This window comes from Hypanus sabinus, chromosome 19, assembly GCF_030144855.1.
Source record: "Hypanus sabinus isolate sHypSab1 chromosome 19, sHypSab1.hap1, whole genome shotgun sequence".
Classification (NCBI taxonomy): Eukaryota; Metazoa; Chordata; class Chondrichthyes; order Myliobatiformes; family Dasyatidae; genus Hypanus; species Hypanus sabinus.
In genome coordinates, this window is record NC_082724.1 from 42,355,527 (window position 1) to 42,374,122 (window position 18,596).

The following is an 18,596-nucleotide window of genomic DNA, read 5'->3' on the forward strand; positions in this document are numbered from 1 at the left end:
AGTTTCATATTTAGAATGTTCATTTTACATACAGATCAACTAGGCATGCCACATCTCCACATAGAATTTCAATCTTATTTCCCAAGCTCTTGTTGACTTTGGGCAAGAATTCAACCAGTGTCGAAAAACAATCAAAGAAACTTTTTAAGCAGCAGCCTTTTGACAGCCAATGCATTTCAATGTGAAGCAGCAAGCATTCAAACTCTTCATTGTTATCTCAGCATAACTGATGGTATATTCTGTTATATAATGGGTGACCTTTAATTTTGTTGATAACAGATATTACAAGAGTCATGCTTGGAAAAAAGCCACTGAGTGAGGACGCCAACAATGAATTAGACAATGAACTACACAATGGATTGCAAGCAGACTTGGAATTTCTTTTCTCATAAATGCCACTAAACTAGTATGGCGACCTGTCATATATGGTGCACCATCTGTTGCACAAGATATCATGTTCCTAATCGGAATACTTTTATCTGTCACAGATTGATTCTCCGTCGATATTTGTTTTTAACTTCTTACAAAGGAGAATCTCTTCATAAATTTTTCCACTTTTAATAAACCATACATACGCCATTAGCAATGCCTCATTGTCTCACAAACTCAATACACCCAGTTGCATCCCAAATTCTTTTTTTTGTAGCCCTGTGCATAGTTGATATTCAATGTCTTCACTCATTTCATCAATACGACAAGCTACTACATTATTACTCAGAGGAAATGATTTTAAAACACTAGCATCCATTTTGAGATCAGTGGAGAGCACTTCTGATATGGCAGGCATTATTAATCTTTCATCAATTGTATGAGAATTTCCACGCTTTGACATCATGTTGGAAAAGTGAAAATAAGCAATGAGACCTCTATCATTTTTAGCTTTCTTGGCAAATGACTCGAATGTGCAACGCTTTTCAAATGCTTCTTTCATCTTCTGGAACTGAGTAATACTGTAAGTCACCTTTTCAGTGTGTCTTTTACTGAAGCGTCCCCACAATCTTGATGGTTTCATGATGTCATTAGACAGTACAGTGTTATAAATAAGACACATGGTCTGGTATGTTATATTGTATTGATGCACTTTCTGCAGGTTCTGTTTCTTATCTGGATTAGAAATCAAGGCTTCACTGCCTTTAGACTCAGTGTTCTGCATGTGTGTATTTATCCATTATTAACGGGGCTAAATTAAAATAAATAATTAACACAAACTGGGAATGCCTATTGGATGTTGAATATGGAACGTGCTGACATGGATAGAATGACAGTAGCAGCATGCAAAGAAATGGCAAGGCGAAGATGAAGGCGATCACAACAGCATAAATCATGTTGACAACAATGTTGATTAAAATCTGAATGTTAGTTTGGATATAGTTGGTGTTCAGTAAGCTATCTTTATACTACAGTACTTGACTTAGCACGATTGACCAATCACATAAGGTCACATATAATACCCAAAGATTATTCTTGATGCACCTCTGAAGCTGAAGTCACTTTGAATTCCTCAAGAGGAATCCTTGGGGTAAGCAGGTTCACTAATTGGCTCTATTTCACAGTTTGGTTCCAATTAGTACTGTATTGTTGCATGAAATGTTTTTTTTAATAGATCTGTAGAGCAAGTTGTGAGGCTGTACTTGACTTACCAACTGTTAAATTGCATGAACCCGTTCCAAGCTCCATGTCACAGGGAGTTGTTGGGCACCCTAGTTGCTAATTTATGCATCCCCAATAATGTCTATTTGGTTGGTCAGGTCAGATGAGATTGTCGAATTCCAGATGTGTCGTGATGACGAGTGCTCACTGCCTGCAGAGTAATGGTTCCTCTTGTGTTCCAGTCCCTCACCCATTTTTTTTGTAAGTGTCTGCTCTACTAACAGTTGGTCAGGCCTCATGCCTAAAGTTAGGGTGCCTCTTACCAACCGTCCATGAATCGTGAACACTCCCCAATGACTTCTATTTCCCCATTTCCCCCAAACGCCCACATAGGGCATGTAACAACTCCTATTATGAATCACTGAATTAGCATAATGTTATTATAGTGTGAGCTATAAATTTGGGGTTCAATTCTTGCTGTTGTCTGTAAGGAGCTTGTACGTTCTCCCTGTGACCCTGTGGGTATTTCTCCACTCCCCTCATTCCAAAGATGTATGGTTAGGGTTAGTGATTTTGACCATGCTGTGTTGGTGCATAAGTGTGGCAGCACTTGTAGCCTAACCAGTACAATTTTCTCATTTTGATTTGATGCAAAATATATTTGGTGCATGGTTTGATGTACATGTGACAAGTAAAGCTAATATTAGAAGAGTATAATGAGTGCAGTGGATAGAGGGGAACAGGTGGAAATCGTGTATTTGGATTTCCAGAAGGTGTTCAATAAAGTGCCGCACAAAAGACGTATAAGTAAGATACGGATGCATGGAGTCGGAGGAAGTGTAATGGCATGGATGGTGGATTGGTTAACCAACAGAAGGCAGAGAGTTGGTATAAATGGGTGTTTCTCCGGTTGGCAATCAGTGGTGAGTGGGATGCCGCAGGGGTCGGTGCTGGGCCCACAGCTGTTTACCATTTACATTGATGATTTGGAAAAGGGGACTGAAAGTAGCATAGCAAAATTTGCTGATGACACTAAACTGAGTGGAAAAGTAAATTGTACAAGGATGTGGAGAGTCTGCAGAGGGATATAGATAGGTTAAGTGAGTGGACTAAGGTCTGGCAGATGGAATACAACGTTGGTAAATGCGAGATCATGCACTTTGGAAGGAATAATAGAAGAGCAGATTATTATTTAAATGGTGAAAGAATGCAGCATGCTATTGTGCAGAGGGACTTGGGAGTGCTTGTTTATGAATCGCAAAAAGTTGGCTTGCAGGTACAACAGGTTATTAAGAAGGCAAACAGAATGTTGGCCTTCATTGCTGGAGGGATTGAATTCAAGAGCAGGGAGGTCATGCTGCAAATATACAGGGTACTGGTGAGGCCACACCTGGAGTACTGTGTGAAGTTCTGGTCTCCATACTTGAGGAAGGATATACTGGCTTTGGAGGCAGTGCAAAGGAGGGGTTCACCAGGTTGATTCCAGGGATGAAGGGGTTAACCTATGAGGAGAGATTGAGTCACCTGGGACTATACTCTCTGGAGTTCAGAAGAATGAGAGGGGATCTTAAAGAAATATACAAAATTTTGGAAGGGATAGATAAGATAGAAGTAGGAAAGTTGTTTCCATTGGTAGGTGAGACTAGAACTAAGGGACATTGCCTCAAGGTTCAGGGCAGAAGATTTAGAACAGAGATGAGGAGAAACTGTTTTTCCCCAGAGAGTGATTAGTCTATGGAATTCTCTGCCCAGGGAAGCAGTTGAGGCTACCTCCCTAAATATATTTAAGAAACAGTTAGATAGGTTTTTACATAGTAAGGGAATTAAGGGTTTATGGGGAAAAAGCAGGTCGATGGAGCTGAGTTTACGGACAGATCAGCATCTGATCTTATTGAATGGCGGGGCAGTCTTGATGGACTGGATGGCCTACTCCTGCTACTATTTCTTATGTTCTAATAATAAGTAACTTGCCCACTTCTAGCACTTTATTTGTGGACATTGTCTTTTCCAATTACTCCCCTCTTTGTTCACTTCTCTCTCCACAAATTCAAAAAGTCTAAAATTTATTTACCTTATTACAGCCTTTTACTTGGTTCAGTTTGCCACCTCCTACAGTGCCTTCTGGCCATCACAGTGCAGTTATTTAAAACTGCATGATTTAATCTTTCACTGTCTCCAGAACTTTGCTGTAATCCACTTCTGGAAATGCTTCTCACCTCAACCCCTTTCCATCAATGACTGGTGTCCTCACACTCTGATGACTTTTTCTCTTAATTGTCTATTTCCCTTTTTAAGAATCTTTGCCTCACCAATCTTTTCAATTAAGCTTTTAATTAACACTAACACTCCAATGAGATTTTTCCATTCAAAAACACATTGTACTTTGTTAAAACTTCTTAAAGGTCATGTCTCTCTTTATAAACCAAGTCCTTATTTGTATCGAGTTGTCCACTAATTTTGCCAGCTGCAACAGAATCCTAACACTATGCACATCTTTCTCTTCCCCCAAATAGTATCTGATGCTCTGTGTGCAGCCTCCTCTTCATCAGGTGAGACCCATCGTAGATGGGGAGACCACTTTTTTTTGAACACCTTCACTTCATCGACCACAAAAGGTGGGCTTTCCCAGTGGCAATCTATTTAAATTTGACTTCACATTCCATTCCCGCATGTCAGTCCATGGTGGCCTCCTCTACCGTCAGAATGAGACCTCTCTCAGGTTGGAGGAGCAACAACTCACATACTCTTTCTGGGTAGCCTCAAACCTAATAGACTGTATAACAAATTTTGAACTTCCAGTAATTATTTCCCCTTTCTTCTCCTTGCTTTCTCTTCATCTGCCCATCACCTCCCAGTGGTATCCCTCCTCCTTCCCATTCTTCCATGGTCCACTCTCCTCAGCTGTCAAATTACTGCTTCTTCAGCCTTTCATCTCTTCCACCCATCACCATTTTAGCTTCTTGCTTCATTCCCATACCAGTCCCACCCATCTCCCCCTCAACTGATTACACATATCATCTGCCCCCTTGTAATCCTCCTTCTCCCCTTCCACCTTCCTTTCTAGTCTTGATGAAATGTCTAGACCCAAAATGTTAACTATTTATTCACTTCCAAACACTTGCTGAACTCCCCCAGCATTTTCTCTGTGTGGCTCAGGATCTTCAGCATGTCTTATTGGCCTCTGTTATTTTTCATAATTCAATTTTTCATACATCAACAAGTTATATAAATTAACATTTACTCTGTGTATATTGTGTTTCCATTCATCAGTATCTTAAACACAAGCACATCATAGGCTTGGTTAACTAAGATAAGTAAAAATCACCACTGGAATATGGTCTGTGGAACTGAATAATGATTAAATGATGAGGTTGTTGACAGTCCACAATATCAAATGTAAGCTGAAAAGACCAAGGAGGCATGAATCTCTCTAATCACATTATTCTTTCATATAACTTCCCACCTCACCTCCCCAGCCCCAGCCACCATATAGCTAACTCCAGTCTTTCACAGTCATCTTAATTCCAGCCTTTCACGTTTCTATTCAGCTGCTTCTGGTCCTTTGTGAAATAACTCAGGCATTGGTTCAGTGTCCTTTCATATCCTGGCAAAATCTTTTAATCATTTCCTTCCTTTGTGCTGTCTGACTTGCAGTCACGAGGAGCAAAGTCTCCACAGTGTGAATGTCAGGGGGAGCTAAGCTATCTGTTTCCAATTCTTTTCATAGATTCTTCTCACGTGTCAGAATTCATCACTTTCCTCGACCACCCACTTCTTTAAGCTAAACTGGATCATTTGAAATTTTGGCATCCTGTTCAACCCCAATCTGAACGTTTAAACACCATTCCAATCCATCACAAGCAGTAAGACAGTTTACTTTCTCTGCTAAAATATCACCTTTCTCACTGTAATTTCTGTCAATCCCTCATTAATTCGTCTAACAACCTCTTTCTTCAGCATCTCATCTTCCCTTAATCTTCTTCAAAATTCAGCATCTGTATCTTGTCTCACATTCTGTTCAACACTATGGGTAGAGATATGAACCACCCAAACTTTGGTTTCAGAAATTATTTTCCTTAACCCAATTCACTTCCATTAAAGACCGCAAAAATGCTCAAATAATTCAAGATTCCAGATATATTTATTATCAAAGAATGTATAAATTATACAACTTTGAGATTTGTCTGCTTACAGGCAGCCGCAAAGCAAGAAAACTAAAAGAAACCAATTTTTTAAAAATAAACAACCCACAAAGCACTGACAGAAAGAGGAAAAAAAACACACACACAAATCATGCAAAAAATAGAGGCAAGCAACAACAGCATCCCAAACCAAATTGGTTCCTGAGATCTAAATCCACAAAGCAGCCCAGAGTAGGCCCAAGCCTCAGTATTCAGTTCATCATATTAGGAAGGCAAATCACCACAAAGTTCTCAGACACAAAGCACAGCAGCAGGGGCAGGTTCTCAGCCTTAGTAGGGGCCAGTGTTTAAATAATTGTTAGCCAGTTAGGACCAACATGTCATACACAGCAGAAATGGGTCCTTCAGCCACCACTTGTTTGCTGACTTACACCAATTCCTTTTGCCAACATCGTCTATAAATCCCTACTAATGCAAACTCATGATCTGAATCAGAAACTCATGATTTATTTCTATACATCTTAACTCCCAGGCCATTTTGTAGTGCACTGTAATCCATTTATTCATTTTGCATCTCCTTCTTGTTACACACTCCTTTAATTCTTTACCCTCATCTGTACCTGGATGAGTGAAGTGTTGAAGTTATCTGTGAAGATGTGTCTTCATGGACATCTTCACCTCTTCACTCATCCAGACTGCTGTCCACACATTTCAAATCAGCCTCCATCACCGCTGGACCAAGAACTCTACACCTTCAGAACTAAATGACCATCACCCAGTGCACTAATGCCAATCATCGTCAAATGCTTAGAATAATGGCAATGGAAATTGCAAGCAGTTTCAGACTCCTGGGAGTGCACATCACACAACCTCTCATGGTCCCTGAACACATGCTACGTAGTCAGAAAAGCTCACGAATATCTCTCCTTGCTGAGGAAGCTGAAGAGAGCTGGACTTTGCACTTCCATACATTCTATTCTGCAGAAGCACAGTAGAAGGGATCCTAATAAGCTACATCACCGTTTGCTACAGAATCTGTACTGCAGCAGACAGGAAAGCTTTACAATGGGTAGTCAAAACTGATCAATGCATCACCAGCATCAGCCTACTCTCCATCAGTACATATATACAGAAAGGTGCCAGAAAGGGACCAATAACATCATGAAGCACTTTACTCACCCTGTTCATGGACTATCTGTTCCACTCCCTTCAGGGTGGAGGTTACGTAGAATCCACACCAGGAACACCAGACTCAAAAACAGTTACGTTCCCCAATCAGTAAGACTTATCAACACCTCCACCTACTAACTCCACCATTATTATTTCCTGTCAGTCACCTATGTAGAGTCCAGCCAGTATCACTTCCTTGACATACAATCTATGTATATGCTTTCTTGTGTATTTATATTTATTGTGTGTTTTTTTTAGTATTAATGTTGTGTTCTTTATCTTTTGTGTTTTTTTCTGTGCTGCATCAGATCTGGAGTAACAGTTATTTTGTTCTCCTTACACTTGTGTACAGGAAATAACATTAAACAATCTTGAATCTTTTTCCATACTTTACATTTAACTTGAAAGGCTGAAAGATTAGTTCTGTTCCTCACTGCACAGACGCTGCCTGACCTGCTCTGCATTTCATGTGTTTTTCCTTCCTTCAATCAAATCTCTTTACCCCAAACTAAGTGTTCCTTCTTTTATTTCCTGGGTTTGTTTATTTTCTCCTTCCTTGGCAAACTCTCCTGGAATAGTTTCTGCACAGTATTTCCACCAGATACACATTACGTTGAGTTGCATTAAAGATCTAAGTACTTTATTGTAAAACAGCCCACAAAACACTGCTCAGGAACACCCTATCTCTATTTGATCTTAATGTGTGGCCTAATCATGTGCATGTTTTAAATGTTTTCTGGAAATTAAATGTTTATGTTTCCTGGGCTCTTTTCATCTGACTGATTTGTTATTTCTCAGTAATGCTCCAACAGATATACTGCCTGCCATTACTGCACAATGACCTCTTTCAAGATGTCCTCTTATGCCTAACCTTCCACAAAGACTTGATCACCAAGCCACCCACCAGATTATCTTTTAACCTCTTTACACAAACTGCCAATTTATTTGTGCACAATTTGTTTCATGTTCATGTGGTCTCTTGTGATTTATGCTTTCTAAGAATTATTTTCTCCCTGCTGGCATAGCGGGTATGGGTAGCAAGGCAGGTAATTGTGAAATGTACAGAGTTTATGCATTGCTTTTCAATTAATATCAATAATCGATTTAAAATTATTTCTAAATCTTTAAAATCATACATCAAGCAGTTATCATTGACAAATTAAGATTTTTATTCAATGTCAAGCAAAATGGATCCGGGATGAGATGAATAATATCTTTTATCACCAGCCTTCAAAGAGATCCAGACAATAAGCAAGGATTCAATCCCTAAGAGGTCACACACAACCTAGCAGCCAAAAGACTCCAATGGGTATCACCAGTCAGCGAGAATGGAAAGGTTAATCGAGTCCAGAGTAGCAGCTCTCCATCCTGGGCACTTAGGTTCGCATGCTATATCGCACATACCCAGCATAGGTGTACTCACCACAGCCAGTGCTTGGAGCAATGTGTGAGGATCTGCTGGTGAAGAAATAGTCAGTACTGCTGAATATTGGGCAAAGGAAATGAGTTACTGCATCATTCATGCAGTGGATCGATGATGGTTGATTCCCTTTCAATGCAGTCAATAAGGCTGAGTGATATGCAAACAAGGTGAAGGAATGAAATGATTGCCGAGTCCTCTCAGTATACTGAATCAGAATCAGATTATTGTCTCTGTCTCAAATGATGGGATTTTTTGTTTTTGTTTTGTGGCAGCAGTACAAAGCAAGGACATAATACTACTCTAAACTACAAAATACAAAAATAATACAGAAAGGACTAATGGAGTAGTGTTTTTGGACTCTTCAGAAAGCTGATGGTGAGGGAGTTCCTAAAACATTGAGCATGGATCTACTTTTTCCCTGATGGTAGTATTGTGAAGACGGCATGTCCCAGATGGTGAGGGTCCTTAGTGATGGATGCAGCCTTCTTGAAGCACTGCTTCATGAAGATATCCTTAATGGGGGAGAGAGTTTTGACCATGATGAAGCTGGCTGAGATGACAACCCTCTACAATCTTCTGCAATGCTGTGCATTAGGATCCTGCCTTAGTCCTGTTACCCGGACCTGGAATATCTGGTGTTTAAGTGCCATCCATTCTATGTGCCAAGGGAGTTCTTCTGTCATTATCACAGCTGCAGTATACATTCCACTATTGGCAAATGTCAAGCTGGCACTGGTGGAGCAGGGCACCCATGCTCAATAATCACAGAACAACAACACACCCCGAGGCCTTCCCAACCAACCTTGCCAACCTGATGACAAACTACCACCAACAAAGATCTGTGAACCCGAGGAGCCAGCACACACTGTCACCATCAGCAATGCTTGCCATGCCATCCCATGCTGGCACTTTGGCAAGTCCAGTCACTTGGCTGGATTTCTACTTCTGGGAAACAATCTGAGATTGAAGACTCCAGCACCAGTGTTAAGACCATGAGGACATGATCAAGGAAGGCAGTGGATGGGTCTAAATCAGTGGATTGCATTCATCTTCAGATCTGTATGAATATGCCACAGTCATTACTTACTTCATCAAGACCTATGTGAATGAATATATGCTCTTAAGAAAATACTGAACATACCCAACCCAGAAGCTCTGTATAGACTTGAACTTTCACAGTTAACTGGGGATAGATCTGTGGTGTTTAAGTCTGGTGATCCAGAATCAGGTACAGAAGGTTATTATGACAGCAAAAAGGCAATTGCGTGTGAATTTAGAAATTGATGCACAACAGATGTGATAAGTTGTGCAGGCTATTACTTCCTACAAGGGGAAACTTAACTGCATAAATGGCAGTGATGCTTCACTCCGCAGATGAACTCAAAACCTTTTATGCACGCTTTAAAAGAAAGAAAAAATAAACTGCACCTGTGTAAATCCCCATAGCATCTGGTGACCCTGTGATCTCTGTCTTGGAGGCTGATATCAAAATGTTCTTCAAGAGGGTGGACACACACAAGACAACAGGCCCCACTTGTGTACTTGACAGGCTACTAAAAACCTGTGATGAAGTGCTTTGAGAGGCTGGTCAAGGCTAGAATTAGCTCCAGCCTCAGCATGAAACTGGAACCATTATAATTTGCCTACCAACACACCAGGTCTGCAGCAGACATGATCTCAATGGTTCTCCACTTGGCCTTGGAAGACCTGAACAACAGCAATGCACACAGCCTACTGGTAATCAATTACAGTGTAGCATTCAACACTATCAACTCCTCACTACTAATCAACAAGTTTCAAAACCTTGTCTTTTTTTACCTCCCTCTGCACTGGATCCCTGACTTTCTCATCAGGAGACCACAGTCAGTATGGATCATTGAACATAGAAAACTGACCCTTCGGCCCTTCGGCCCACAATGCTGTGCCAAACATGTACTTACTTTAGAAATTACCTAGGGTTACCCATAGCCCTCTATAGGTACTGCTGCCACAAAACTGCAGATTTCACAACATATCAGTGATAATCAAGAGAATTCCAATGCAACCAGTCAGAAAGTTCTTCACTGTGCATCTGTAGAGATTTACAAGTGTCTTTCTGGTAACATACCAAATCTCCTTGAACTCCTAATCAGTAATAGTATCTCCACCTCACTGACAATCAACACAATCACACGTCAAAGATGCATGCTAAGCCTAGAGTTCTCCTCACTCATGACTGTCCAAAAAAAGCACAGCCATCTATAATTAGCCATTTATAAATTCACCAATGGTACCACTGTTCTTGGTAGAATCTCAAATAGTGATGAGGAGGCATACAGGATTGGCTGGCTGAGTGGTATCTTAATGACACCAAGATAAAGGAGTGGATTGTAAAACGCACAGAGAAATTGTTTATTGGGTTCAGGAAGAGGAAGTTAGAACAACACATACGAGTCCTCATTGAGGGGTCAGGTGTGGAAAGCGGAAGCAGCTTCAAATCCCTGGGCATCAACATATTGATGCAATCAAGAAGGCTTACTTCATTAGGAGTTTGAGGAGATTTGGTATTTCAACAAAGGCTCCAGCAAGTTTCTACAGGTATATGGTAGACACCATTCTGACTGGTTGCATCACCGAATGGCACAGAGCCTTGAATACACAGGATTGAAAGAGATTCCAGAGGGATGCAGACTCAGCCAATGCAACACTCCCCATTATCAAGGGCATATGTAAATGTCAGTGCCTCAAAAAAGGTGGCATTCATCAGTAGGACCCTCACTATCTAGAACATGTCCTTTTCTGATTAGTACCATTGGTGTGGAGCTACCAGAGCCTGCCGAACCATATTTAATGTTCCAGGAACAGCCTTTCATTTCTCCCATCAGATTTCTGAACAGACCATGATCACCATCTTGCTGATTCTCTTTTGTGCTTTTTATTTTTTTTGTAACTTTGTGATTTTTAAGCCTTGCACTGTACTGCTGCCACTAAGCAGCAGACTTCACAATATATCAGTGATAATCAATTCTGATTGCAACTAGTAAGAATGTTTTTCACTATGCATCTGTAGAGATTTACAAGTGTCTTTGGTGACATACCAAATCTCCTCCAACTCCTAATGAATTAGAGCTACTGGCGTACCTCTTTGAGATTACTTGCTTCTTTTATTATTCTACCCTCGACATAAAATTTTACTCAATTCAGCAAAATGGTAATTGTTAAGGTTTCATTTAGTTTAAATTATTGTAGCAGTAAGAAGAATCTCCAGTGCTAAAAGATCCACTTGTACTAAAATCTGCTGGTTTCTACAAGCTCAATTAGCATTGTGCTTAAATGCTTCACACTCTGGAATAGTCAGTGTGGGTGATGGAAGAGAAAACACAGAGGAGTTGAACAAAAACAGACTCCACCTATCACAATCCATCCTAGTAGCCCACTCTACATTATAATAAATGCACAGGGTGTCCCATGTGAATGGAAACCATATAATTGAACAAAAATGATGTGAATATAACTGCAATCAATCTCCCCATGTTATCCAACACTAAGGTTCTCTTTCATGATAAGCAGAATTCTGCTTTAATGTATCATCTATTTTTAATGAGCCCAACTGTTCTGGTATAATTATACTCCCTAGAGCCAACTACATGAAAATGGCTGAAAACTTTTTTTTTGTCAGAAATGTGAAATATATATTCAGAGTTTCTTTCTCAATTTAAGTAGGCAGCACAAGAAGAAGTTGCAAATAGAAATAATTTTGGTCATTGCAATGGTCTGACACAAATTAAGCTTCATTATGGTATTGTACACTGGAAAATGAAACAAAGCATAAGACTGGGAAATCAATCTTAGTGACTGACAAGATGGGTTAAATCTGACTTTCATCTTTTGCGATTCTAAATGAATGGGCTTGCAAAGATACATCCCCGGCTAAAGAATGCCACTGTTGTCAAACTGAAGGACTTCAGCAACAAAAGTTTAACTATAAACTAACTGGATCTTTGAATATAATTGCATTGAATTATCCAGTCCGTAATTCTCCCCAAGTGTTAATTGTTTGGGAAAACAAATATGATTCTTTGTGACGTTCACTATGGTGAGAGTATTAGCCTTTGAATTCCAATTTTGGACAGACTTCCAGTCAATGCAAACAAAAATGAACCAAATGTTGGCAAAGCAATTTAATCACTGGCCTACAAATCATGTATAAGAACTTGAAAGGTCTCTTAACACTATCTGCTTTGATCTATCTTGGTTACCTAATTTAACTTCGGAGGTCAATCATCAATAAATTTTGCATTTGCTAATAACAAAGGATATTTGTCACCCAAAGCATTACTAATTTTCTTCTATCATCATCCTTGGTGCAATTAGGGAACCATAGAATTGTTGTAGCACAGAGGCTATTCAGCTTGTTCAACTGATGCAAGCTCTCTGCAAAGTCATTTTCATCAATCATATGCCATTTTACTTGTCTTTCTGTGCAATCCTGCATTTATTCAACTTTCAAATATCTTAACGAGTTCTTTTATGAAAGGAAAGACTGGTTTTCCCCATACTATCTTGTCAGACACTGAATTTCAGGTGATGACTAATTGTTCCTTGAAAGTGTTTTTTTCCCCCCTTGTGTTGCCTGAACTCTTATTCTTGCCAGTCATTTTTGTTCTATCATTTTTCAAGATCTAAGCATTGCTGGCAAGACCAGTATTTATTTGGCCTGGAGAGGAGACGCAGAAATATTTTCAAGTTTTGATGGCATGCAGCTTGATGGGAGACCCGGAGAAGGTGGTGTTCTCATCTACATTACAACCCTTGTTATCCTTAAATGTAGTTTGCAACGGCAATGAGTATTTATGCTGTTTTGCAAAGAATTGAGAAGGCAAGCAAATGAGCTTACCTTTTCTCATCTAATCTTGGGGGCTGCAAATCTTTATTGAAGTCTAATATGGGTAGTCACGCACCCAGCTCACATAAGAGGGGAGAAGCAAATTCACTGGAGCATTGTTGAAGAGAAAATTTGACTATACTATTGTACCCCACATCAGTACATATTTGCAATAGCCAGGTGCTAATATCATAGGAAATTAAAATAATATTTATCTTTCTCATGGTGAGAACATGTACTTGTCTCTAAAATGGAGGCAAAGTGGGGCAAGGCAGAATTTGAGAATATGTGCATTTTCCATTTCCATGACCTCCAATTCTGACAAAGGACTTCAGCAACTAAAGGCAGCAGCTTCTCAGGACAATAAAGCTATTTCTTCTTAGGAAGACACTCTGAAGCGAGGGTGACTTGCTTTAGTAGTGTAGTCATATGTGGGACGTATAAATTCCGTGCCTGGTGGTGCAGGTGGCACTTGAGTTGTCTGGGATATCGTATGCTGCACAGCTTCTTGCTCCCATCACAAAGACTTGACAGGCTGGATACTCTCTCTTCATTTTGGGCACTCACTGGCTAGTTAGTGAGGATATAATACTTTCTCATGCAGACATCAAGAAAAATATTTTCAACCAAGCAAATCTCTTGTTGCAACAGAGATCAATATAGACAGCTGGTCCTGAAGTTAGTCTTGAAGGACTGAAAGAAATTGCTCAGAGTTGTAATGATGGCTCAGGAGAGGATACTGACATTTATTTGCCCATGTGCCGATTCATCAGGAAATTCTGCACCCCACAGGTTGATCTAGACACCCTTTACCAACACCCAGACCTTTGTGTGGCGTTCCTGTACAATCCAGCATCCTGTCAATTAGTGTGCATCTCTGCGGGAAAGTGAGGCCCTCTCCTGGACTACTTACTTTCACTCCTGCTTTTGGCTACTAACTTCCTGCTGATCGTGCTTCTGAGTTTATCTGATCTATTTAATACGACAGCACCACCTGCAGGCTTGCATTAAAGATTCAGCATTTTATCTCGTGAACGACAGAAGTACATTTCCCTTGCCAACTTCATGCCAAGAGAACACTGAGATTCTAATGCGCCTCCTGGAAAATCTAACTTTGCTTAACTTTGAATCTCATTCTCCACCTCCTCCCATTCCTCACTGCTGCCTCAGAAAAAAATCTTTGTACTGTTGTAGGAAAACATGTGGAAAATAGCTGTAGAACTTCTCAGGATTTTCAGCAGCATGCAATATTGTAGCAAATTATTTATGTTATTTCTAACGACATCTAGATTGAGGTCAAAAGCAATGTTGTAATTTATTGCTAAAATTCTTTATAAATATATAAATAATATAATACAATTCCTGATTCATCACATATTTCCGACAAATCCTTAGGGGAAGTAAAATTTGCATAATTTTTAATCTAGCTAGAATTTATTAATCTATATTCTAAACACAGGGACATTGTTAATTACTGTCCTATTACTGCCAGTATATGATTTTAAATGGCTTTAAAGGTCAAATCGTAATGTGTCATCAAATATTAAAACACAAAAGCTGGAAGAGCAGACAGCTTTCTTCTGAAAAAGATAGCTATGACTAGAAATGCCACTTCCATAATCTGAAATTACATCCAAGGTACATTTACACTGAAATATTATACAACAATTGCATGTGGTTATAATCTGAGATCCAGTCCAATAGTACTACTACCTAATTACAGTGTGGCGTGTACTGAAGTGCAGACTAGAGTTTAATAGGGGTTAATGCAGAAAAATTAGCTATAAAGTGCAGCATCTGCATATTCAAAACATTAATTCTCAAACTAAAAATTTCTCTTCCAATTTGCTTTTGAGTGCTGAGGTAAACTCTTATGGATCATTAACATTGCACATGGCAATTTAAATACAGGGAAAAATGCAGGTAATGAATTGGGATTAAATTTTCTGGAGATATAAAATTAAAGAGCACAAAAGGCCAGTCAGCTGATTTTGAGTGTGGTTGTTCACTGTGAAAGAACTACCTGAATAGTCTATTCAACTACGCTGACACTATAACCCTGAAAACTTCCTCTTTTTCAAGTGTTTATACAATTCCTTTTTGAAAGGCATTACTGAACCCGCTTCACTTTAGAGTCTGGAATATCATAGTATGCTGTGCCAAAATAAGTATGTGCTCTGACTTACTGTTCTTTTGCCAACGACCTTAAATCTGAACTAACCAAGTGCAGAGGAACAGACCCAATAAAATTAAGCATGCAGGTTCAAACCAATCCTCATACTCATCTGATTGCTGGACCACCAGCATAAACCCCTCCCCACAACACCATCCCCATCTCTCTTATCATCCACACAAGCACCCTCTGCCATTGAATTTCTATGACAAGGTCTAAACACCTGACAACCTTTGTCAGCAGCAGCACTCTACCATCTCCCATGGCCAGTGACCAGCAATAATAAACTAGCTTATCACTGTTACCTCTACTAAATCTACTGGAGTTGCAGCTACAACCTTGTGCTGAAGTCAACTCTGTTCCCTAGCAGCAAAGCTTCGAGTTAATCTGATCATACCACAGAACCTCCACTTAACCCAATCCATAGCTTAAAACCTTTGCTGATCAGGGCAAGGATGCCATATACAAAGCCCTCAGAGACTTCCCTTAAAACTTTTCAGCCTGCCAAGCTGTACCCACAACCTTGCCTCCCATCAAGGGGCACAGACAATTCACTGCACCACCTGATGCCAAATCGCCACTTGGATCCAGAGCAGAGGTCCCCAACCTGAGGTCCACTGACCCTTGGTTAATGGTAGAGGTCCATGGCATAAAAAAGGTTGGGAACCCCTGCTTTAAGACTCATCAAGATCAGAACTTAGAATTAATTCCAGTTAAAAGGTAACATGCAAGCTTACCTGAAGGTCCCTGGTTTGGGGCATTGTCGGTCAGAGTACAGCTAAATAGAAAGCAAGTTGACCCAAGAATAATAAGCAGTAAGTAATAATCAAGTAGTTACTCAAAGAGATGGTAAGTATTCCATGGAGACTGATGCCAGAATCACTTTTATTCTTAATGTGGGTTATGATTTGGATATACTAGCAAGTAACTGAATATTAAAAAAAATATTTATTCCCAAATTAGTGGGAGAGAATGGAGCATTACTCAAGGAGGTATTAGAAAACTCACAGAAAGGGCAGGTAAATTGTAAATTAATACTCAAACAAGGGTGTTGTGATAAGGAAGAAAGTGAAATAAAAACTGACTGAGGAAGCAAAGCAAAAAAAAATTTCAATTCAAGTAGAAAGCCATGCATTATTAGTAGTTTAAGTAGCAATGTATCAGGTATAGGTCAAGGGGTATAGAATCAAAAGGAAGGAGGATGAATGTATAAAGCAGTAGTGAAGCCACAGTTAATGAACTGAACACTACCTGGTCTCCATTCTACATTGTGAAGCAGTGGAGAATGCACAAAAAGGCTAGAGAGATTACAACTAACAGGAAAAGCTGAATAAGTCTGTTCTCTATTCTTCATGAGAGAGAATGCTTGAAAATGACTGATTCAAGTCCTTCTAAATTCATGAATGGGTTTTACAAGGTAACCTTGGGTAGAACCAAGCACCAGAAATAAAGGATAAATACACCTTACAAAGGCAGCGAGGAAGGGGAAATCAAAAGAAGCATCTTTCAAATGGTTTGAATGTGCAACTCTTTGCCAATGGGAAGACACTAAGGCAAACAGATGTAATAAGGAAAATTTCCAATACATTGAAACATCGAAAGGCTAAGGAACAGAATGCTTAACAGAGTTTGTGTGTCAACTGTAAACAGATAAGATTAACAGCATTAAATATTGTGCTTCAGTGTGCTTTTCTCACAAAAAAAAACTTTAAACGACTCGTATTCAATATGTATCACTCAGCCTGGACTTTCAGATGGATGTTCCAATCAAAGGAACAAAATGTTTGCAGAATCTTTTGAGAACACACACGAACACACACACACACACACACTCACACCCCTACCTACCGACCGGAACTCAGCAGGCCAGGCAGCATCTATGGAAAAGAGAACGGTCAACATTTTGTGCCAAGACCAGGCCCAAAACTTCAACTGTACTCCAGCATTTTGTGCATGTTGCTTGGATTTTGAGCATCTGCAGATTTTCTCTTGCTCACTTTTGAAATGATAGGCCATTTCTGACGTGAGCTGCGATCTGGCACATTCTGTTGGGGCCTGTGATATTGAGATATATTGGAATTCGAAAGGGGATTGGTTTGTTATTATCACATGTACCAAGGTACAGTGAAAAGCTAGTCTTGCATACTGTTCATACAGATCAGATTATTACATAATGCATTGAGATAGAACAAAATAGGACAATAACAATGTAGAATAAAATATAACAGTTAGAGAAACAGCAGAGCAGATAAACAATAAAGTGCAAAATCACATGGATTATGAGTCAAACTATCAAGTCATAGAGCAGACTGCAATCCAATCAGTCTGAACAATTCTTACAACCAGATAATCACATGGTTATAAAGTACTACTGCCACTTCTCAGAGAACAAAATAAGGATTGAACCATTTATGAGGGATTTAGAGGTCAAAGAATAATGAATATACATGAACAAATAACTGTCTTAAAAATGAATGGATTTTTTAATCTAGGAATTGAGCAGTTGACATTCTGCACAGAATTTTTTTTTTGGAGATGATGTTGCCTGATATATTATTATGAAATTATAGTCATTCAACAAGATGTAACATTTCAATCTCTTTCAACGTGAACACTTAGATTAGATTTTTATTAAATAACTCATTCTGTATCAGTAATATCTTTGAATGCTACAGAAGTGCACCCTGCAGTGAACACAATATCACTAACACCAATTAGCAGATTTCCATCATTAACTGTATACATACAGATATGCTGTTGGCTTCACACAGTATGGACAATATGTGCAAATAATTTTGTCATCACAATTGCAATTTGCGGAATATCATTGTTGCTGAGCCTGACAAAAAACACAATTGCATCTCTTTTCTGATTCACCTTCGAAAGTTTTACCGATACCCAGCCACATAATGAATGTACTTGCACAACACTGCAAAGTTGGATTACAAATGTAAATATAGAAACATAAAAAAATAGGTGCAGGAGTAGGCCATTTGGCCCTTTGAGCCTGCACCACCATTCAGTATGATCATGGCTGATCTTCCAACTCAGAACCCTGTAGCTGCTTTCTCTCCATACCCCCGATCCCTTTAGCCACAAGGGCCATATCTAATTTCCTCTTAAATATAGCCAATGAACCGGCCTCAACTGTTTCCTGTGGCAGAGAATTCCACAGATTCACCACTCTCTGTGTGAAGAAGTGTTTCCTCATCTCGGTCCTAAAAGGCTTCCCCT

General features: G+C 39.5%; 1 protein-coding gene across 1 annotated transcript in view; it reads right to left on the reverse strand.

The window, feature by feature from the left end:
• Window positions 1-18,596, reverse strand: part of chl1b (cell adhesion molecule L1-like b) — a 547,507-nt gene that overhangs the window by 419,026 nt on the left and 109,885 nt on the right. The window lies entirely within an intron of this gene.